Source organism: Aquarana catesbeiana, linkage group LG01, assembly GCF_042186555.1.
Source record: "Aquarana catesbeiana isolate 2022-GZ linkage group LG01, ASM4218655v1, whole genome shotgun sequence".
Taxonomy (NCBI): Eukaryota; Metazoa; Chordata; class Amphibia; order Anura; family Ranidae; genus Aquarana; species Aquarana catesbeiana.
Window position 1 is genome coordinate 674,372,193 of NC_133324.1, and position 25,123 is coordinate 674,397,315.

Genomic DNA, 25,123 nt, shown 5'->3' on the forward strand with positions numbered 1-25,123 from the left:
TAATTACTTCCAGTGCTGGCAGAGAGTGGCTTCAATAAAAAAAAAAAAAATAGAATTTGCTAGGTGATGAAGAGCTCAAAACCAGTAACTTTATGTGAAATATCCCCTAACAAACTCATTTGAAGGGTCTTTTGCCCATATTAAAGTGTAACTAAAGGCAAAACTTTTTTTCTTTTTAAAGTGGTTGTAAAGCCACTTATAATGTCTCTCCAATCCTCTCTGTTAGATAATGCTATGTTCCCCAGTACGTGTGATTTTTAAAATAAAAGCAGCTGTGTCTCTTATTCCATAGTGCCTCCCGACGCTCACGTGACCGTCTGGCTCTCTCCTCTCCCAGGCTGACAGCTACAGTGGGAAAGACCAAGAATTCCCGCTGACATCAGCCGAGAGCAGGAGAGGAGAGGAGGAGAGAGTCGGGTGGTCACATGAGCGCCGATCGGCGCTATGGAATAAAGTACACAGAGGCTTTTTTCAAGGTAGCATAAACTGACCACATTGTCAGGGCTCAGCAGCCATGATAAACCGTGGTCAGTTTACAGGTGAGAGGGCAGAACCAAGCAGGATCAGCCAGGTATTTCAGGTTATACAAGGAGCCAAATTACACAGCACAAGCTTTAACCACATGCCGACCAGCCACCGTCATTATACTGCGGCAGGTTGGCACGTTCCCACAAGCCGTTGTAGCTATATGTCGGCTTCTTTAAGTGGGATAGCAGGCGCGCATGCCTGATGCACTTCGGGAGTGCTGATGCTCATGACCGGCAGTCGAGATGATCGCCGGCCACGAGCGATCACGGGCACGAGAGGCAGAACAGGGACGTGTGTGTGTAAACACACAAATCCCTGTTCTGTTCTGAGAGGAGATGCAGATCGTGAGTTCCTAATAGCTAGGACCCACGATCTGTCATCTCCTATAGTCAGTTCCCTCCCCCTACAGTTAGAACACACAGTCAGGGAATACATTTAATACCTTGATCGCCCCCTAGTGTTAACCCCTTCCCTGCCCATGACATTTATACAGTAAAAAAAAGTGCATTTTTATAGCACTGATCGCTGTATAATTGTCAATCGTCCCAAAAATGTGTCAAAAGTGTCCGATGTGTCTGCCATAATGCCACAGTCACAATAAAAATTGCAGATTGCCGCCATTACCAGTAAAAAAAATAATAATAATTGCTAAACTTTTATCTAACACTCATCTAACCACCTGCCCCCTGGATCCTGCTCCCTCGCAAATACTACGCTCACCCTCTGACTCGATTCTACACTCTCTAACTCACATTTTCAACCTCTCCCTCTCTTGTGGCATCTTCCCAAACTCTCTAAAACATGCTCTAGTCACCCCCATACTTAAAAAGCCCTCACTGGACCCCACCAATCTCAACAACTTACGTCCCATCTCCTTACTCTCCTTCTCCTCCAAACTTCTTGAAAGACTGGTCTACAACTGACTAAGCGACCATCTGACCATGAATAAACTTCTTGATCCCCTTCAGTCCAGTTTTCGCCCTCAACACTCCACGGAAACTGCTCTCCTTAAACTCTCAAATGACCTACTAATGGCTAAAACCAGTGGACACTATTCTGTACTACTTCTCCTGGATCTCTCTGCTGCCTTTGACACAGTGGACCACCCTCTCCTCCTCAAAAAACTCCACTCCTTTGGTCTCTGTGACTGTACTCTTCGCTGGTTCTCATCCTACCTATCCCACTGCTCCTTCAGTGTCACTTACAACTCTACTTCCTCCTCTCCTCTTCCTTTCTCCGTTGGGGTCCCCCAAGGTTCTGTTCTTGGACCTCTCCTTTTCTCAATCTACACCACCTCCTTGGGTCAGTTGATTGCCTCCCACGGCTTTAAATATCATCTCTACGCTGATGACACCCAAATCTATCTCTCCACCCCCCAGTTCTCTCCATATGTCTCCTCACGCATTACCAACTTACTAGCAGACATATCAGGATGTCACATCACTTCCTCAAACTCAACCTATCCAAGACCGAGCTCATGATATTTCTTCCCTCAGGTGCCACTTCCCCTGATTTCTCTGTCAATATCAACGGCTCAACTATCAACCCATCTCCCCACACCAAGGTCCTAGGTGTAATCCTGGACTCTGAACTAACCTTTTGACCCCACATTCTATCACTATCCAAAACTTGCCGCCTCAATCTCCGCAACATCTCCAAGATACACCCCTTCCTAACCAATGTCACCACAAAGCTTCTAATCCACTCCCTGGTCATCTCCCACCTTGGTTTACCTCTAAATAGGCTATCCCCACTTCAGTCCATCATGAACGCTGCTGCCAGGCTCATCCACCTCACAAACCGCTCAGCGTCTGCTACACCCCTCTGCCAATCCCTCCATTGGCTGCCACTCAGTCACCGAATTACATTCAAGATACTAGCTATAACTTACAAAGCCATCCACAGCCTGGCCCCCAGCTACATCTCTAACCTAGTCACAAAATACCAACCTAATCGTTCTCTTCGCTCCTCCCAAGACCTCCTGTTCTCAAACTCCCTTGTCATCTCATCCCATGCTCGCCTTCAGGACTTCTCCAGAGTCTCTCCCATCCTCTGGAATGCTCTACCCCAATCCGTCCGATTTTCTCCTACTTTATCAACTTTCAGACGAACCCTGAAAAATCATCTCTTCAGAGAAGCCTATCTGGCCCCCACCTAACAACTGTACATTTATCTTCTCAATCAGCACATCACCCACAGTTATTACCTCTTGTATCTCTTGACCTTCCCTCTTAGATTGTAAGCTGTAAGGAGCAGGGCCCTCTGATTCCTACTGTATTAAAGTGTATTGTATTTGTACTGTCTACCCTCAAGTTGTAAAGCGTTACGTAAACTGTTGGCGCTATATAAATCCTGTATAATAATAATAATAATAATAAAAATGCCATAAATCTATCCCCTATTTGGTAAACGCTATAACGTTTGCGCAAACCAATCAATATACGCTTTTTGCGAATTTTTACCAAAAATATGTAGAAGAATACATATCAGCGTAAACTGAGGAAAAAATTTGCTTTAGAAAAAAAAAAGGCTATTTATTACTGCAAAAAGTACAAAATATTATGTTTTTTTTCACAATTGTCGCTCTTTTTTTGTTTATAGTGCAAAAAATAAAAAACGTAGAGATGATCAAATACCACCAAAAGAAAGCTCTATTTATGGGAAAAAAAGGACATCAATTTTGTTTGGGTACAGCGTCGCCCGACCGCGCAGTTGTCAGTTAAAACGACGCAGTGCCATATCGCAAAAAATGCTCTGGTCATTGAGCAGCCAAATCTTCCGAAGCTGAAGTGGTTAACCACTTGCCGACCGCCTAACGCACATATACGGCGGCAGAATGGCACGGGCAGGCAGAATCACGTACCCATACGTGATCTGCCTCCCGTGGGCGGGGGGTCCGATCGGACCCCCCCCCCCGGTGCCAGCGGCGGTCGGCATTTGACTGGGAGCGTCGGGAGGCGAGGGGGAGACCATCCGATCGTGGCCCCCCCCTCGCGATCGCTCCCAGCCAATCGGAATCCTCCCCTGCCTGTGTGTAGTTTCACACAGGCAGAGGATGTGATGTCATCTCTCCTCGGCTTGGCAGTTTCCGTCCCAGCGCCGAGGAGAGAAGACATGTGAGTGCACAACACACACACACACAGTAGAACATGCCAGGCATACTTTACACCCCCGATCGCCCCCCGATCCCCCCCCAATCACCCCCCCGTCACAAACTGACAGCAAGCAGTATTTTTTTTTTTTTCTGATTACTGCATGGTGTCAGTTTGTGACAGTTACAGTGTTAGGGCAGTGAGTATTACCCCCCTTTAGGTCTAGGATACCCCCCTAACCCCCCCTAATAAAGTTTTAACCCCTTGATCACCCCCTGTCACCAGTGTCACTAAGCGATCATTTTTCTGATCGCTGTATTAGTGTCGCTGGTGACGCTAGTTAGGGAGGTAAATATTTAGGTCCGCCGTCAGCGTTTTATAGCGACAGGGACCCCCATATACTATCTAATAAATGTTTTAACCCCTTGATTGCCCCCTAGTTAACCCTTTCACCACTGATCACCGTATAACCGTTACGGGTGACGCTGGTTAGTTCGTTTATTTTTTATAGTGTCGAGGCACCCGCCGTTTATTACCGAATAAAGGTTTAGCCCCCTGATCACCCGGCGGTGATATTCGTCGCCCCAGGCAGCGTCAGATTAGCGCCAGTACCGCTAACACCCACGCACGCAGCATACGCCTCCCTTAGTGGTATAGTATCTGTACGGATCAATATCTGATCCGATCAGATCTATACTAGTGTCCCCAGCAGTTTAGGGTTCCCAAAAACGCAGTGTTAGCGGGATCAGCCCAGATACCTGCTAGCACCTGCGTTTTTCCCCTCTGCCCGGCCCAGCCCACCTAAGTGCAGTATCGATCGATCACTGTCACTTACAAAACACTAAACGCATAACTGCAGCGTTCACAGAGTCAGGCCTGATCCCTGCGATCGCTAACAGTTTTCTTGGTAGAGTTTTGGTGAACTGGCAAGCACCAGCCCCAGGCAGCGTCAGGTTAGCGCCAGTACCGCTAACACCCACGCACGCAGCGTACACCTCCCTTAGTGGTATAGTATCTGAACGGATCAATATCTGATCCGATCAGATCTATACTAGCGTCCCCAGCAGTTTAGGGTTCCCAAACACGCAGTGTTAGCGGGATCAGCCCAGATACCTGCTAGCACCTGCGTTTTGCCCCTCCGCCCGGCCCAGCCCACTCAAGTGCAGTATCAATCGATCACTGTCACTTACAAAACACTAAACGCATAACTGCAGCGTTCGCAGAGTCAGGCCTGATCCCTGCGATCGCTAACAGTTTTTTTGGTAGCGTTTTGGTGAACTGGCAAGCACCAGCCCCAGGCAGCGTCAGGTTAGCGCCAGTACCACTAACACCCACGCACGCACCGTACACCTCCCTTAGTGGTATAGTATCTGATCGGATCAATATCTGATCTGATCAGATCTATACTAGCATCCCCAGCAGTTTAGGGTTCCCACAAACGCAGTGTTAGCGGAATCAGCCCAGATACCTGCTAGCACCTGCGTTTTGCCCCTCCGCCCGGCCCAGCCCAGCCCACCCAAGTGCAGTATCGATCGATCACTGACACTTACAAAACACTAAACGCATAACTGCAGCGTTCGCAGAGTCAGGCCTGATCCCTGCGATCGCTAACAGTTTTTTTTGTAGCGTTTTGGTGAACTGGCAAGCACCAGCGGCCTAGTACACCCCGGTCGTAGTCAAACCAGCACTGCAGTAACACTTGGTGACGTGGCGAGTCCCATAAGTGCAGTTCAAGCTGGTGAGGTGGCAAGCACAAGTAGTGACCCGCTGCCACCAAAAAGACAAACACAGGCCCGTCGTGCCCATAGTGCCCTTCCTGCTGCATTCGCCAATCCTAATTGGGAACCCACCGCTTCTGCAGCGCCCGTACTTCCCCCATTCACATCCCCAACCAAATGCAGTCGGCTGCATGAGAGGCATTTTCTTTATGTCCTCCCGAGTACCCCTACCCAACGAACCCCCCCAAAAAAGATGTGTCTGCAGCAAGCACGGATATAGGCGTGACACCCGCTATTATTGTCCCTCCTGTCCTGACAATCCTGGTCTTTGCATTGGTGAATGTTTTGAACGCTACCGTTCACTAGTTGAGTATTAGCGTAGGGTACAGCATTGCACAGACTAGGCACACTTTCACAGGGTCTCCCAAGATGCCATCGCATTTTGAGAGACCCGAACCTGGAACCGGTTACAGTTATAAAAGTTAGTTACAAAAAAAAGTGTAAAAAAAAAAAAAAAACCACATACAAAAATATAAAATAAAAAAAAAATAGTTGTCGTTTTATTGTTCTCTCTCTCTCTATTCTCTCTCTCTATTGTTCTGCTCTTTTTTACTGTATTCTATTCTGCAATGTTTTATTGTTGTTATGTTTTATCATGTTTGCTTTTCAGATATGCAATTTTTTATACCTTACCGTTTACTGTGCTTTATTGTTAACCATTTTTTTGTCTTCAGGTACGCCATTCACGACTTTGAGTGGTTATACCAGAATGATGCCTGCAGGTTTAGGTATCATCTTGGTATCATTCTTTTCAGCCAGCGATCGGCTTTCATGTAAAAGCAATCCTAGCAGCTAATTAGCCTCTAGACTGCTTTTACAAGCAGTGGGAGGGAATGCCCCCCCCCAACGTCTTCCGTGTTTTTCTCTGGCTCTCCTGTCTCAACAGGGAACCTGAGAATGCAGCCGGTGATTCAGCCAGCTGACCATAGAGCTGATCAGAGACCAGAGTGGCTCCAAACATCTCTATGGCCTAAGAAACCGGAAGCTACGAGCATTTTATGACTTAGATTTCGCCGGATGTAAACAGCGCCATTGGGAAATTGGGAAAGCATTTTATCACACCGATCTTGGTGTGGTCAGATGCTTTGAGGGCAGAGGAGAAATCTAGGGTCTAATAGACCCCAATTTTTGCAAAAAAGAGTACCTGTCACTACCTATTGCTATGATAGGGGATATTTACATTCCCTGAGATAACAATAAAAATGATTTAAAAAAAAAAAAAAATGAAAGGAACAGTTTAAAAATAAGATAAAAAAATAATAATAATAAAGAAAAAAAAAAAAAAAAAAAGCACCCCTGTCCCCCCTGCTCTCGCGCTAAGGCGAACGCAAGCGTCGGTCTGGCGTCAAATGTAAACAGCAATTGCGCCATGCATGTGAGGTATCACCGCGAACGTCAGATCGAGGGCAGTAATTTTAGCAGTAGACCTCCTCTGTAAATCTAAAGTGGTAACCTGTAAAGGCTTTTAAAGGCTTTTAAAAATGTATTTAGTTTGTCGCCACTGCACGTTTGTGCGCAATTTTAAAGCATGTCATGTTTGGTATCCATGTACTTGGCCTAAGATCATCTTTTTTATTTCATCACACATTTGGGCAATATAGTGTGTTTTAGTGCATTAAAATTTAAAAAAGTGTGTTTTTTCCCCAAAAAATGCGTTTGAAAAATCGCTGTGCAAATACTGTGTGAAAAAAAAAAATGAAACACCCACCATTTTAATCTGTAGGGCATTTGCTTTAAAAAAATATATAATGTTTGGGGGTTCAAAGTAATTTTCTTGCAAAAAAAAATTATTTTTTTATGTAATCAAAAAGTGTCAGAAAGGGCTTTGTCTTCAAGTGGTTAGAAGAGTGGGTGATGTGTGACATAAGCTTCTAGATGTTGTGCATAAAATGCCAGGACAGTTCAAAACCCCCCCAAATGACCCCATTTTGGAAAGTAGACACCCCAAGCTGTTTGCTGAGAGGCATGTCGAGTCCATGGAATATTTTATATTGTGACACAAGTTGCGGGAAAGAGACAATTTTTTATTTTTTTTATTTTTTTTTGCGCAAAGTTGTCACTAAATGATATATTGCTCAAACATGCCATGGGAATATGTGAAATTACACCCCAAAATACATTCTGTTGCTTCTCTTGAGTACGGGGATACCACATGTGTGAGACTTTTTGGGAGCCTAGCCGCGTACGGGACCCCGAAAACCAAGCACCGCCTTCAGGCTTTCTAAGGCCGTAAATTTTTGATTTCACTCTTCACTGCCTATCACAGTTTCGGAGGCCATGGAATGCCCAGGTGGCAAAAAACCCCCCCGAATGACCCCATTTTGGAAAGTAGACACCCCAAGCTATTTGATGAGAGGTATAGTGAGTATTTTGCAGACCTCACTTTTTGTCACAAAGTTTTGAAAATTGAAAAAAGAAAAAAAATTTTTTTTTTCTCGTCTTTCTTTATTTTCAAAAACAAATGAGAGCTGCAAAATACTCACCATGCCTCTCAGCAAATAGCTTGGGGTGTCTACTTTCCCGTAACTTGTGTCAAAATATAAAACATTCCATGGACTCAACATGCCTCAAAGCAAATAGCTTGGGGTGTCTACTTTCCAAAATGGGGTCATTTGGGGGGGTTTTATGCCACCTGGGCATTTTATGGCCTTCAAAACTGTGATAGGTAGTGAGGAGTAAAATCAAAAATGTACGCCCTTAGAAATCCTGAAGGCAGTGATTGGTTTTCGGGGCCCCGTACGCGGCTAGGCTCCCAAAAAGTCCCACACATGTGGTATCCCCATACTCAGGAGAAGCAGCTAAATGTATTTTGGGGTGCAATTCCACATATGCCCATGGCCTGTGTGAGCAATATATCATTTAGTGACAACTTTTTGTAATTTTTTTTTTTTTTTTTTGTCATTATTCAATCACTTGGGACAAAAAAAATGAATATTCAATGGGCTCAACATGCCTCTCAGCAAATTCCTTGGGGTGTCTACTTTCCAAAATGGGATCATTTGTGGGGGTTTTGTACTGCCCTGCCATTTTAGCACCTCAAGAAACGACATAGGCAGTCATAAATTAAAGGCTGTGTAAATTCCAGAAAATGTACCCTAGTTTGTAGGCACTATAACTTTTGCGCAAACCAATAAATATACACTTATTGACATTTTTTCTACCATAGACATGTGGCCGAATACATTTTGGCCTAAATGTATGACTAAAATTGAGTTTATTGGATTTTTTTTAGAACAAAAAGTAGAAAATATCATTTTTTTCAAAATTTTCGGTCTTTTTCCGTGTATAGCGCAAAAAATAAAAACGGCAGAGGTGATCAAATACCATCAAAAGAAAGCTCTATTTGTGGGAAGAAAAGGACGCAAATTTCGTTTGTGTACAGCATTGCATGACCGCGCAATTAGCAGTTAAAGCGACGCAGTGCCGAATTGTAAAAAGTGCTCTGGTCAGGAAGGGGGTAAAACCTTCCGGGGCTGAAGTGGTTAAAGGAACAGGATCTATTTTTTTTTTGGTTTTTTTTGTTACAAACACTTTAAGTTTTGGATAGAGCGGAGAGGGATTAGAACACCTTTTTTTTTTTTTGCTGTCGGTGCCCCTGTTAGAGAGATTCACTCTGTATTTGTCCCGTTATTATCGAAAGTAAAAGAAAATCCCAAAGTTTAGCTGAAATCAGAACAGTAATGGGGGGGGGGGAGTTTTCCAATGGGGACACTACTTCTAGTGACCCGATTGACAACCCGGCATTCCCTCAATTTGCAGAGATTTTCTCTCACTTTCTATTTTGGCTATGGGACAAAAAGTAAAGGGAAATCTTCCCTATAGGACGCAGATGGCAAAAAACTGACAGGGTTTTACTTCCTCTTTTTCCCCTGCAAAGTAAAAGCATAATGCATCGCATACTAGCCCATTATGTGCCACTTACCTGCAAACGATGTCCACGATATCCCCGCTGGTTGCCGCTGGAGCCACCAGTCACAGCACGAGCCCCTTAGAAATGGCACGATTGTGCCCTTTCTTTAGTGCGCATGCGCCGATGACATCGGTGCAGCGTATATGGTAAATATCTCCTAAGCCGTGCAGCTTTAGTAGATATTTCCAGTATCTACAGGTAGGCCTTATTATAGGCTTACCTGTAGATACAAGTGGTGTAACAGAGTTACACTTTAACCACTTTGCCTCTCACACCTGTTCACCCGTTATGGACTAGAGCAATTTTTATAATTCTGCTACGGACCTGTTTGTTCAGCGATAACTTTGTCATTACTTAAAATATCAAGGTAACATGTATTGTTTTTTTTAAAAGACAAACAAGGCTTTCTTTTCGTGATATTGTCTTGCAACAATGATTTTTCTTTCACAATCCCTACAAAATAAAGTGTTACAAATGAAATAAAGTGTTTTTTTTTTTTTTTAATTTTGTGCTTTTTTAAATGTGAAATTTATAAATATATGTTAAGGTGTAAAAATGTTAACAGACAAAACAAACAAAAAGTTTAAATATTAATGGTTAATAAAATAGAAAAGTGCAAAAAAAAATCAGCAGGAAAATAACAATTGAATGGAGAAGGAAATAAGGTTAATGAGTTAATAAGGGCTGATTAGAGTAAAATAAGCTTTAGTAAAAGTTTAAACAGGAACAGACTTTGTTTACTTGTCAGGTTGCTTTAACCACTTCAATACTGGGCACTTTTACCTCCTTCCTGCCCAGGTCAATTTTCAGCTTTCAGCGCTCTCATACTTTGAATGACAATTCATTCTCATTCAGTATTCAATTCAGTCTTTCTTGATATACGTAATTGTGAAGCTCGGTAGCACCATTTCAAGATTTCAAGGGCCGTATTAGGTAAATAAGACAGGTTAATTGCTCCCACCAAGATCCTTGATGATATAGAAAATATTTCACTACCTTATTGATGGAAAAAATGTGTGTGCAGTCATGACTGTGCAGATTCACTAACTTTCTCACCCATCAGCAAGGGAAATTCCCACTTTCGAGCCTCTTCACCCCTGTTCATCAGTAACTTAAAGGTAACTAAATAATTATTTTATCTATGGCAAAATGCGCTTAACTAAAAAAAAAAAAAAAAAAAAAAAAAGGTCATTTCAGAACTTTGGCCATACCTTACTAATATGGTCTATCGTTAACAAATAGCAAATGTACACTAGCAAGTACATGAATGCAAAATTTGATAACATATCTGTTAAAGCGGTAGAAAAAAACAACAAACAAAACCTGCAAGACAATAGCATAATGTGATAGTATGCATCGCATACTGCACATTATGAAATACTTACCTTAGAACGAAGCACGCCCAGTCACCGCTGAGGAAGCTGACATGTTCCCTCTGTGTTTCTTCCGGGATCACCGCTGGCTCCGGCGCTGTGAGTGGCTGGAGCCACGATGATGTCACTCTAGCGGGAGCCCTTTGTTACGGCAAGTTCTGGCAGGATACACGGAACCTGTAAAGTGCATGCACCACTGACGTCAGCGGTGCATGCTGACGTCAGCATTTAGGAGATATTCTTTTTACCTACAGGTAAGCCTTATTAACCCAAATTATAGGCTTACCTGTAGGTAAAAATCACCAAGCAGACAATACAACCGCTTTAAGCCCTGTACACACTATGAGAAAATCGGAAGAAAAATTCCATATGAAGCACATTCGCTCGATTTTCATATAGTGTGTACACAACTTTTGATATCCGATTCAGACTTTGCAAACAAAAATTTTGAAGGACCAAACTCCAACATTTTTCTCGTAAGTGAACAGAATGGACGGTTTTCGTTTAATGTGTACCACTTTCGTACAAGAAATATTAGATACGAAAGACTGCGCATTAGAGCTGCAGAATTGTGGCCAAAATGAGAATCACAATTATTTTGCTTAGAATAAAGATCATGATTCTCTCACGATTCTCACGGCGTAACATCATCTTTCACATGATACAAAAAAAATTGGGCTAACTTTACTGTTTTGTTTTTTTAAATTCATTAAAGTGTATTTTTCCCCCAAAAATTGCATTTAAAAGACCGCTGCGCAAATACAGTGTGACATAAAATATTGCAACATCCACCATTTGATTCTCTAGGGTCTCTGCTAAAAAAGAAATATATAATGTTTGGGGGTTCTAAGTAATATTCTAGCAAAAAATAATGATTTTAACTTGAAACCAACAAGTGTCAGAAAAAAGGTTCAGTCTTTAAGTGGTTAACCACTTCAGCCCCGGAAGGATTTACCCCCTTCCTGACCAGAGCACTTTTTGCGATTCGGCACTGCGTCACTTTAACTGACAATTGCGTGGTCGTGCGACGTTTTACAAAATTGACGTGACAAAATAGAGCTTTCTTTTGGTGGTATTTGATCGCCTCTGCGGTTTTTATTTTTTGCGCTATAAACAAAAAAAGAGCGACAATTTTGAAAAAAAAGCAATATTTTTGCTATAATAAATATCCCCCAAAAATATATAAAAAAAACAATTTTTTTCCTCAGTTTAGGCCGATATGTATTCCTCCACATATATTTGGTAAAAAATAATCGCAATAAGCTTATATTAATTGGTTTGCGCAAAAGTTATAGCGTCTACAAAATAGGAGATAGATTTTTAGCATTTTTAATATTCATTTTTTTTTTTATTATTAGTAATGGCGGCGATCTGTGATTTTTATCAGGACTGCGACATTATGGCGGACACATCGGACACTTTTGATACTATTTTGGGACCATTGTCATTTATACAGCGGTCAGTGCTATAAAAATGCATTGATTAATGTGTAAATGACACTGGCAGTGAAGGGGTTAACCACTAGGAAGCAGTGAAGGGGTTAAGTGTGTCCTAGGGAGTGATTCTAACTGTGGAGGGAGGGGCTACACCTCACATGACAGCGATCACTGCTCTCGATGACAGAGAGCAGTGATCTCCGTCCTGTCACTAGGCAGAACGGGAAAATGCTTTGTTTACAAAAGCATATCCACGTTCTACCTCTTTGTGACACGTTTGCGGACATCAAGTCTGCGGGACCCGTAGTCACCGCGCCGCCGGCAGCGTGCGCGTGCCTGCAGCACTGCTTCTTAGAGGGGACGTACCTGTACGCCCTTTTTACCACCAGTGCTATTCTGCCAACGTAAATCGGCGTGCGCTGGACTACAAGCAGTTAAACTTCCCTCATTTACAGACCGAAGTTCACTCCTTTGATCTAAAGAACAAAACGTTACAATGTTTATTGTTAGCTCGGGGCTGAGGAATGTTGTGATACTTGGCAGACTGCCTTTTTTTGACAGCTTTTGGCTTCAGCAGAGAATTCTCTGCATAGAAAGAATTGGGAAAATGTTTTGTTAAGATCGCGAGGGGGAAAAAAATCACGATAACGATTCTTAGCGATTAATCGTGCAGCTCTACTGCGCATGATCAGAAACAACAGGTAACAAAGAAAAGCCTTTGTCATACGAGAATTTTCGTACATTAATTATAACCTCGGTTTTGACTTGCTGTGAAACATCAAGGAAAACAGGCCGATCATTTGCCCGATTTTCCTATAGTATGTAGCCCACTTTAGTCTTGCCTTTTATGACAAAATAATTTATTATTTGGAATAAATTAATTATATTTTATACACTTTAAAATTCTCTTTTGTTTAAGTTTTTGGTGTGCATTCCACCCCAATATTCCCAACATGAGGAAGATACAGAATATTAAGAACAACCTAATAATTGGAATGTGCTGCTTTGGTTAGTAAAGTGCTACGTGTTCAAATGCTCGTGGCGAGAGATTCTTTTTAAAGTCCAGCTCCTTTTCCCTAACACCCCCCCCCCTTTCTTGAAGCTACACACACCCTTTTTCCTTCAGTCCTATGGACAGTCCACTGATGTCCTCTTCCTCCACAGCAGCAGGGAATGATCCTTCCTCTTGGACAGTGTGGTGCTCACACAATAACATGTGTGCACTATATTGTGAGCCCCTAGGGGGTGTGTCCAACATGACCTGAGCTCACAGGAAGTACTGTGGGGAACAGCTCCAGATTAACTATTATAGTAAAAGGTGTTTTTTTTTTTTTTTTTAACTTTGCTGAACCACATATTTAAAAAAAAAAATGTCTAAAAGGCAGAGTCTGGCTTTAATTAAAAAAATACCTACACAAATGAAACTTTCACTGGTGATCACTTAAGAATAGCAGCATGAATTTAAAAATGACATAGGTTTCTATATTTATAACAAAAACAATTTAATATTAGGCATTTTACATTTTTTAAAAATGAATTTTATTGTGTTTAGCTTTGTATCACTAACATGGTGGTAAATGTACAGTAGTAGGTATGCCCATTACTTGGGTGTGTACCTGGAGCCCCAGGATGCTGAGTATTTTTTTATTTTAATAAAATATAAAAATTAACAGACATGTTGAAGATGCCGGACATTATATTCAGCAAAAACACACATTAAATAATCCTCATTTTATAATTAATACATGTGTATTTATCCACAGAAAGTATTTCCATGGAATGTAAAATGTTTCTCTGTACATATTGTATACCCATGTGTATATTAAAAGCATGTCAGCTTCCCTATTATACCCAAGGCTAGGGATAGGAGAAAGGTGTCCTTGGCGACCTGTCCCCTTGTGTATACTTCTGTCTAATGTACATGATTTATTAGGCGTATTGTTCATTTCACCCTCTAATACACAGTTTAAAGGAAGAAGCATTGCAATAAAATTCTGTCATTTTTTATGCATACTTTTTATATTTATTTTTATATATATTTCTTTGGACAGACAAAACAAACCTTGGCAATTCTAATAGTGCATGTGATGACCAAATGCATTCACATTCAGTGAAAACAACTGAAAATGAGACCCAGGGTAGATCCAAACAGAGAGCCAGCTGAATTTATGCATAAATTATACACAAATATTGTCTTCCAAGTTTGACTTTTACAGATGTGATTACAGCAGCCTCCCTTTCACCATCTCCTGGGGTAAACAGCCTTCATTTTTTTTTGTGCGGGTTGCAAGAGTCCACACAGCAGGTATGTTTGAAACTTGCGACAACCAGCTTTTTTGCACTTTACTGCCATACTAAAGCCTCGTACACACGATCGGATTTTCCGCAGACAAAGCATCAGACTTTTGTCCGAAGGGCGTGTGCCTGGATTTTGTCTTGCATACAAACGATGCACAATTGTCGGCCAACAAACACGAACGTAGTGACGTACTGGATATACTATGAGCCGATAAAGAGGAAGTTCAATTGTCAGGCGCCACCCTTTGGGCTCCTTCTGCTAATTTCGTGTTAGTAGAAGTTTGGTGAGTGTTGATTTGCACTTTTCATTTTGCGCTTTTCATTTCGCGCTTTTCAGTTTGTTTCTGAACGGCCGTTCGTCAACCAGACATGTTGCGGGATTGGAGGAGATAACCTGTTATTTATTATTGGGCTTGGAGTTATTGCTTTGACCCAAGTCCAATCCAGGAGCAGGAGGAGGAGGATTTCTTGGACTAAAAATTGGTTGCTTTATTAATCGTGACCAATTATGTCATATGCCTTTGCTGAGGGAGCTCCAGGAGAATAATCCAGATGATTTTCGGAATTATCTCCTGATGACGGACCCCTGCTTTCATCAACTCTTGGCATTCTTGACCCCCTGTATTAAGAAGCAGGACACATGCATGAGGCCTTTATTTTATTTTTTGATTGAATAATGATTTGATTTTGTATATTTTCTATATTTTTGGATACATATAATGCACTTTTTGGTTAAGTTCTATTGGCAGATAGCATGTCTAATTTTCTTTTTTTCTTTTTTTAATGCACAATAAAAAAAAATTGTGGAGAATAATACTTAGCTGTGTTTTGCTTCAAATGACAGTTTGGGAGTAGGCAGTTATATTTAAAAAATACAATGTAAAATTGACAAGGGACACCAACATAGTTGTATCTTTGAGCCTAAAAACGACGGGATAATGGTGTTGTGGTAACTTGTACCAAAAAAAAAAAACAACAAGCATAACAATATTATTCTTGATATCACTAGAAAAAAAAGCCTTTGAAAATTTGTTTGCAATAACTCCATCAGTAGCACCAGCAAAGCAGCTTCATTATTATCCCATTAAAGAAGAAGAGAATGTGCGCTGCATTTCGAGATTTCATAATTTGCCACGTCATGAATGTTAATTCTCCGCTACGATCGCTAGTTTACAAGACCGACCGCTTCTGGCTCGCCCTTGCTTCCGAGCATGCGTGTTTGTACTTTGGACTTTTGTCTGACAAACTTGTGTACAAAAAATCCCACAACCAACATTTGTCCACGGAAAAGTTTAAAGCCTGCCATCCAACATTTGTCCACGGAAAATCGGACAATTGGAGCATACAAATGGTTGGATTTTCCGCCAACAGCCTGTCATAACACAATTCCCGTCGGAAAATCTGATCGCGTGTACAAGACTTTAGAGTCCATTCACACTTGTGCGACTTAAAAATAATTTGATTTCCATTGCGATTTACTCTTCGATGTGAATGCAAATTTATATGAGTGCTGTTTTGGTACGACTTTGACCAACGTGATTGTACGTGCTCTACTAAGTCATTAGACATGTGCAGAATGGAAAAATTAATTTAGTTTTGTTTGGTTTCTTTATTTTCTAAAGAGTTTACAAATTTTTAGAACGATTTGAATTTGCATTGGTTGAAAATTGATCAACTGATTCAAATTCTTTGTGATGAATAGTTGAATGGTTGTTAAGGAGCGGGGCTGGGAAGCCGGCCGTAGCACCCTTAACAACTGATGACTTATGTGTGAATGTAAAAGAAAGAATGCCGGCAATGAAAAATAAATGAAAAAAATGGTGCAGGGTCCCCCCCATGCATACCAGGGCCCTTCGGGTCTGGTATGGATTTTAGGTTGAACCCCACGCCAGAATTAAAAAAGGGGGGGACAAGCGAGCGCCCCCCCCTTTCCTGAACCATACCAGGCAATGTGCCCTCAACATGGGTGGATGCTTTGAGATGGGGGTATTTGTTCCCCCAAAGCACCTTGTACCCATGTTGATGGGGACAAGGGCCTCTTTTGCGCAACCATGGCCGGTGGTTGCGGGGGTCTGCGGACGGGGGGCTTTTCCCTTTTTCTACATTGCCGTCATTCTTTTCACAAGTTGCACCCAAATCGCATCTATATTATACAGGTGCAACTTTCATGCAACTTTTGAGGGTTTTCATTGAGGTCTATGGACCTCAAGTCACATGAAAGTCGGATCAAAATAGTGTAGGAACTACTTTGAAGTCACTGTGACTTGAAGTTGCACATATATGAACGGTTATCATAGGGAAGCATGGGATGCGACTTGTCATATGGCTTTGGGAGGAGAGATGGAGGAGACATCAGGAGGAAGCTGCTATTACTAACAGGAGGAAGTTGCTATTACTGGCAGGAAGAAGACTGGGTGATCGACCTTCTATGGCAAGCATGGACGATTGATCAGGAGTACAAGTGAGTGGAAACCCAGGGAAACAGTGCTTTCAAGAGACTTAAAGGGTGTTAAAGTGCGAGTCTTGGAGGAGGAGGTACAGATATTCGGCCTTAGAGAACCAATACCTCGCAAAGAGCATTGGAGTGCGGGTCAATAAATAAGTCTGTGCAAGAACCTTATCTATCTTCTAGACAAATTTGCTCTAATATCAGGATTGGAAGTTAACCAGTCCAAATCAAAGGCTCTCAACGTGTCCCTACCACAGTCAGAACTCGAACACATACGAGAATTCTTCCCCTTCACCTGGTCTACATCCTCAATAGCCTACCTTGGTATCAAACTAACTAGCGACCCGGCCCATTTATTTAGAGCCAACTACCTCCCCATGTTAAAACACCTAACAGCCCTATTAGAATCCTGGCGTCCGATATGTATTTCTTGGCTAGGCCGGATAGCGGCTGTAAAGATGTCTATGCTTCCAAAATTGCTTTATTTATATAGAGTCCTCCCGATCTCTATTCCCTCATATTATCACCGTATTCCGTATTATCCAGACATGAGTGTCCAAATACATATGGGGCCCCACTAGACCTAGGGTTTCTAAAACCATACTACTTCATAGTAAACTCAAGGGGGGGTTAGGTCTGCCTAACTTTTTGGGATACTACCACGCTGCCCAGCTAGCCCAGATTACTCTATATCAAGCACAAAATGAAATTCCACTTTGGGTTAGTTTGGAAGCCATCGACCTTCACCCCCTCAAAGTATCTAACCTATAATGGTTGCCCCCCTCAACCCATGGTCCAATCAGTAACCCCATTACTGGACACTCCCTTAAGTTGTGGGACAAACTCCGAGCCCCATTTAAGCTGCAATCTGCTCATTCCCCGTTACTCTCGTTTCTGGATCATCCGAAATTTTATCCGGCTCAAATCAACCCAAGCTCATTCCAAATCTGGCTTAGGGCGGGATTATATCGCATATGTGACTTTGTTTCTGGATCCGCTATAAAGTCGTTTTTTTCGCTACAAAACCAAGCTGACATTCCCCCTACAGAAGTCTTTAGATATCTGCAGATAGCCCATTTCATTCAGACAACTATAGGCACACACACCTCACTAGATGACCTATCCACTTTTGAAGGGATTTGCAACTCTGACCCTCATGCCCCTTGTCTAATATCCCTTTTATACACTCATTTGACCTCTCCCCCAACCAACCTTCCCTCTTATGCTGCGCAGTGGTCCAAAGACCTCTCATTAGATCTTGATGCAGAGGACTGGTCTGATATCTGGTTCAATACGAAAATATCATCCCAAAAAGTAATCGCTCAAGAAGCGAACTACAAAGTACTCATGAGATGGTACCTGGTTCCTGCCAGGATCTCCAAATTTCTCCCAAATTATCCTGCTACTTGTTTCCGTGGCTGTAACGAACGGGGTACCCATATACATATATGGTGGACATGTTCAATAGTACAGGAATTCTGGGCTGCAATATTCCGAATGGCCTCCACCTTATTTCAACATCACATTGAGCCTGACCCGACTATTGCGCTGTTGAATCTCATCCCCTCAGATTTTACCAGATCCCAGACCTGCCTCCTCCTTCAGCTCACAACAGCAGCTAAACAGACGATAGGTAGGGCCTGGAAAACCCCAAAACTCATTCTAGCCGAAGTCAAAAACGGGGTCATTCAAGCTATGATCCACAGTAAAATAGAAGCAACGATCCTCGATAGGATTCCCCAGCATCTTAAAATCTGGAACTCTTGGACTGAACACTTTCTACCTCCGGACTTCGATAAGCACCTTCTAAAACCTTAATCAGATCACAACAACATTAGACAGACTTAATGGTACTTTGGTGGTTCATGCGTCCCCCCCGACCATTCCTCTCCTCTCCACATCTATTTCTAGTCTTTCTTTACCTCTTCTTTTCCTACCACTCTTCTTACTCTTTCTTTTCTACTTAACGTCTCTCCTACAGTTATGTCACTGGTAAAGTTTTTTACAAATAACAAAACACCTATCAGATTTTGACTCTGTACTTGTTCGCAGATTTACTTGTCATGCAAAAGTATAAACCTTTAGCTTTTGTTTTCTTTTTGATTGTAAATGGAAATAGTTATAATACGTCTGCAGCCATCTCTGCGAAGATTATTTTCCGGATCCCCTGTTTGTGACTTGTCCCTGATACTTGTTGTAACACTGATGACGCAGGGGAAAAAAATTTGTATAAATCTCATTGTTACATGTTGCATAAATTTTGCCTGTTGAACTTTATGTCTTCTTTTCAATAAAAAACTTTGAACAGAAATAAGTCTGTGCAAGGAGTTGGGCCTTAGAGAATTAATACCCTGGAGAAATTCAACCAGTCAGCCCAAGGGACTTTATTCAGAGTATTGTTCTTTGGGTATACTTGAAAGTGCTGTACAGTTGGGAAGTAGCAACAAACAGGAGGAAGGAAAGCTGCAAAGTGTAACTGGAAGCAAATGCAGGTTAAGAGCTATTCAGAGTGGCTCTATATGATCTGGACTATGTATTCTTAGGACAGGACTCACTTCACTTAGTGCTGAATCTGTAAGAGTTATTCAGAGTGATTCTGTATCGCAGTACTGCAATAAGTGCCAGAGAAGAATAAAGTTCAATGTTTAATCGTTCTGGACTGTCTGCTGTGTCAATCTGTGAAGGGAAGGGGGTAACGGAACCACACTAGTGAAAAGGAATGAACTACCCAGCATCTCCTACGGGGGTAGTGCGCTACCATAGGCGTGTGCAGGGGGTGTGCCTGGGCACACCCTAATCACAATGTGTGGTGCCTATTCCACCTAATGCTCCCCCCCCCCCCACCACCAGTGCTGCTGGCTCCTCTCCTCTCCCCTCCAGCTGTTGCGGGGGTGTTTCAGGATGGAGATTGAGGGAAGGGGCTAACCAATATGTCATTTACCAGCCCTTCCTTTTCTAATTGAACACAGTGAACACCCTCACTCACTGCGTTCATTCATAATTGTATTTACTATGCTTCAATTTGTGAATGAACAGGAAGCCGCTCAGCACAGAGCACTTCCCATTCATTCACTGTTCAGTGCAGCTGAGGCTGCAGAGAAAGGCATGTGTGTTTGAGGTTTTGGGTGCACACCCTAATGCAATAGACTGCGCACACCTATGTGCACTATATATATATACACACACATTCTCTCTCTCTCTCTCTCTCTCTCTCTCTCTCTTTCTCTGTTCTAAGTAATTTTATAGCAAAAACTACAGATTTTAACTTGTAAGCAACAAATGTCAGAAAAAGGCTTAGGCATGAAGGGGTTAATTTAGATTATATATGACATCCGGACCCTTCACCCTCAGCTCATCAGTAAATGTCAGAAACCATATTGCCCTCCACTGATCGATAATCCATGACCTCCCTGCTGGAGAAAGCCGACACCAATAGGAAGGATAATTAGAGGAGCAAAGATCATCCTTATGATGATACTGCACCTGTCAGAAGGGCAGACTGGCGTGGGCGTGGCAGAGGATACTAAGCTCCCTGATTGGTCACCTCGCCTTGAAGTGACATCACCGCTGATCGGTGTGGGCGGTGCGACCAATGTGTCAGCAGCATCAGCAGCACATGGGCGATCAGTAGAAGCAGACGGGTGTCCAGTGTGCGGGCGCTGTCTTCTCTGGGAGTCATCTACATACAGACTTCTGTACCAGTAAGTGAGCCCGCTGTCTGTCTATAGGGAGGGAGGGGAATGACCGGAGTGCCAGCACGGGATTTAATAGAGCTGGTTATCTCATCTGCACTGCTCAGCTCTATCAGCGCACGAATGGGAGAAAGCTGCTAAGTAGACTCATAGAAATGAAGTTGTCTTTGTAGTGTGTGTAAGTTGTGATAAGTGTGTTGTGTGTCCTAGTTTACAAACTTGTGCAATGTTCCCTCTGATATTCTGGGGACTGCTGTTGGTTTATTCATGTGTGCAGTTGGTTGGAGGACCTGCTGTGTTTTATTAGTGTGTTCTCATTATCAGGTCCTCATAGAGTCCCATGGTATTTATCCATCCCAGATCTCAGGCAGTCATTCTGCAGCATCATCATCATCTAATGGGTACCACAATGTACAATGTCTGGCTCCAGGCGGCCACACCCTTCCCATCCTATGGCAGGGTGACAGCACAGGATGGTTGGATCAGACATCACCAAATCCAGGGTGCCAGCATCAGTGTGTGGCCAGGGGGGCTGTGTGGGGGCAAGTTCTACCATTATTTCACTTGTATGCCATAAAACGAAATATCTATTGTCATAGTTGTGCACTTCATGGGACAAGAGATTTTCTATAACGTGTATACTACAATAGACATTATATAATGCACCTTGTATATAATAGTATAGATCTAGTTTATAATAATATATATCTTATATACATATCTTGTACATCTTATATATGTATCTTGTATATGATAGTGTAGAATCTATCTAATATAGATCTAGTTTATAATAGTATAGATCTTATATACATATATTGTATTTCATATATATATATATATATATATATATATATATATATATATATCTTGTATCTACTATATAATAATGTAGATCTTATATATCTAATATAGATCTTGTATCTGGTATATAATAGTATATATCTTATATACATATCTTGTACATGTTATATATGTATCGACTATATAATAATGTAAATCTTATATATCTAGTATAGATCCCGTATCTAGTATATAATAGTATAGATCTAGTATCTAGTTTATATTACTATAGATCTTATATACATATCTTGTAAACCCTATATATGTACCTATATATAATAGGGTAGATCCTATATAACTAGTATACGTCTTGTATCAAGTATATAATAGTGAAGATGCAGTATCTTGCATACGTTTTATATATGTATCTTCTACCCAGTATAGATCCTGTATCTTGTATAGATCTCATGTAACTATCATGTATCCAGTATATATCTCATATCTTGTAGATAATAGCATAGATCTAATATTTTGTATAGCTCTTATATAAGCATCTTGTATCTAGTATATATATATATATATATATATATATATATATATATATATATATATATATATATATTGTATCTAATATAGATCTTATATAAGTACCTTGTATATAGTGTAGATTCTATGTACTGTGTGTACCTTGTGTCCAGTATAGATCTTGTATCTAGTATATGATAGCATAGATCTAATGTCGTGCACAGATTAAATATATATGTATCTTGTATCAAGTATAGACCTAGTATCTTGTATAGGTATTAAAAAGGTATCTTGTATATAGCGTTAATCCTATATATGTGCCTTGTATCCAGTATAGATCTTGTATAAGTATCTCATATCTAGTATAGTTAGTATAATTCTTATATACGTCCCCTGTACCTGGTATAGATCTTGTATGTTGTATATGATAGTATATCGCTCAAGTGTCTTGTGTAGATTAAATATATAAGTATCTTGTATCTGATATAGATCTTGTATTTTGTATAGATCTTTTAAAAGTATCTTGTATATAATGTAGATGCTATACATGCACCTTGTATCTAGTATAGTTTATATATGTATCTTGTTTCAGTATAGACCTAGTTTCTTGTATCTAGCATAGATCTTGTATGTTGTATCTAGTATAGCTAGTAAAGGAGTATATAAACAGAATAGTAAATCATATGGGAAAAGAAAAGTAGCACAAGGAGGAGCAGTCATATAAGAGTGAACAAGCCTTATGAGAGGCTAAAGCCCCATACACACTATTAGATTTTCTGCAGATTTTTGTCTTCAGATTTACCAAAACCATGTAGTGCAAGGGCCTGCCTGATTGCATACAAATTTAAACTCTTAAGGTTTGACCTCATATTATATGGTTTTGGTAAATCTGAAGACAAAAATCTGCAGAAAATCTAATAGTGTGTAAGGTCTTAGGCTCTGTTCACACTGCTGCGATGGCAACTTTGCCCTGCAACTTACCTTCGACTTGATCCGACTTGGATGCTATTTGGGAGCCTGTACAAGGGCTGAAATCACACCCAAGTCAGACCAAAGTAGTGCAGGAACCTTTTCTAAAGTCAGTGCGACTTGTGTAGTATCAGTTAAGATGGCTTTCATAGGGAAACCTTGAATTTGACATGTCATCCAAATTAGGGTCTCACAAGTTGGATCCCATGTCGCAGCAGTGTGAACCGAGCCTTAGGCAGACTGCCCTGCTATTCACAGTTTAGAAAATCTGATCCTGTCTTGTGATAGTGGTGGTAAAACATTTATGCTGTCTTATGCTGATTTTGTTGTTGGACATGCCGACAACAAAACCATGGATTTTTTCCAACGGATGTTGGCTCAAACTTGTCTTGCATACATACACACGGTCACACAAATCTTGTCGGAAATTCCGAAAGTCAAGAACGCGGTGACGTACAACACGTACGACGAGCCAAGAAAAATGAAGTTCAATAGCCAGTGCGGCTCTTCTGCTTGATTCCGAGCATGCGTGGAACTTTGTGCGTTGGAATTGTGTACACACGATCAGAATTTACGACAACGGATTTTGTTGTCGGAAGATTTGAGATCCAGATCTCAAATTTTGTGTGATGGAAATTCCGATGGAAAATGTCAGATGGAGCCTACACATGGTCGGAATTTCCGACAACAAGCTCCCATCGAACATTTTCCGTTGGAAAATCCGACCGTGTGTACGGGGCATAAGACCTTTTAGATTGAGATGGACCCCTTTTTGAAAGCAGTATATTGTAAGTGTTATAAGTATCAAGTGTTATGAAATGCCATTGTCACACTGTATACACAGATAATGCACCCTATCTGTGTGTATCAATGTACAGTTATACAATGTTTCTGTTTGTATTCAGGGAGTTGCCTTGATCCCTAAAATGTGTGGTGCTATATTCTCTCAGTAGATAACAATATGATGTGAGAGAAGACTGTAATTACAGGATAACAGTTTATTAGAGGTATCGCCAGTAGTCATTTGTGAATTAACTAATTTAGTAACCTGTATGATTGGGTTTACTTTAAATGAAATATAGTATGAGGCCTCAGTTGTCTGTCATTTCTTTCAATGTTACTGCTGTTTATTTAGTGCTGCCCCGCCTTTTCTACTATGTGACTCGAGTATTAGGTGTCATTTTTTTCTAGACCCTGGATAGTTCGACACAAGATTAATATATATAAAACTACTGAACCCCCAAATAATATTTTTGGCACCCCATGTTAGGTCTTTTAACAAACAGAGTGCATTTTGGAAACATAAAATACAGATCTATAAATTTTTGGTACGATATAAATCCTGTATAATAACACTACTGTATTATTAATAATGGAAAAAGACTCCACCCAGAATTGATATTTCATTAGGGGGCAAGTAATTTGCTGCACTTCTTATAAAGCCTGGTATACACTATGAGGGGCAGCTCTGCTCGGAGCTGCTGTACTAACTATCTTAAGTTAGTACAGCGATCTCCCCCGCTGAGCTGTTGTGTTCTGACAGGGGGTAAAAGAGTCACCCCCCGCCCCTTCACTGTTGGCTGAGAGCGCTGATCAGGAGGCGGTTGGCTGCTGGTTTTTCAGCTGGCTCGTCCGACAGAAGCCAGCCAAATGGTGCCATACACACAGGCCGAATGTCAGACGTTCTTTTTTTTTAACCAGCCGATGTCGCCCGGCATTTGGCCCGTGTGTACAGGGCTTAAAAAACTCAGCAGCAAGATTACTCTACTGCAGTTCCTGTCTCTATTACCACCTACTTTGGAGTTTTGGGCATCCTTACCCATTTAAACTCTGCCCATTCCTCTTGCTGTAATATTTAAAGAGGTTGTAACACCACCCCCCCCCCCAAAAAAAAACAAACAAACAAAAAAAAAACCTATAAGACAAAGGCATAATGAGCTAGTATGCATCGCATACTAGCTCATTATGAAATACTTACCTTAGAACGAAGCCCTGCAGCGGCGCTCGCACACTGCTGAAGTGGCTGACATCTTCCCCGGTGTTTCTTCCGGGTTCGCAGGCTCTGGCGCTGTGATTGGCCGGGGCCGCAATAACGTCACTCCCGCCTATTCGCGTGGGAGCCGCCGGTAACAGCACAGGCGGCTGTTCCTTCAGAGCGCATGCGCCAATGACGTCATCAGCAGCGTATATAGTAAATATCCCCTAAACAGTGCAAGTATAGGAGATATTTACAGTACCTACAGGTAAACCTCATCATAGGCTTACCTGTATAATTAAATAAGAAGACTTTAAT

At 41.6% G+C, this 25,123-nt stretch overlaps 1 protein-coding gene across 2 annotated transcripts in view; it reads left to right on the plus strand.

Annotated features, from left to right (window-relative positions):
* Positions 1 to 25,123, plus strand: part of ANK2 (ankyrin 2) — a 793,913-nt gene that overhangs the window by 105,298 nt on the left and 663,492 nt on the right. The window contains exon 1 of one of the 2 annotated variants that reach the window (XM_073602877.1): positions 20,431 to 20,565. The exons of the other annotated variant lie outside the window; for it this stretch is intronic. The gene's annotated coding sequence lies outside the window, so the exon portion shown is untranslated. Of the gene's footprint in view, positions 1 to 20,430; positions 20,566 to 25,123 lie in introns of those variants that run through there. 2 annotated transcript variants of the gene reach the window in all.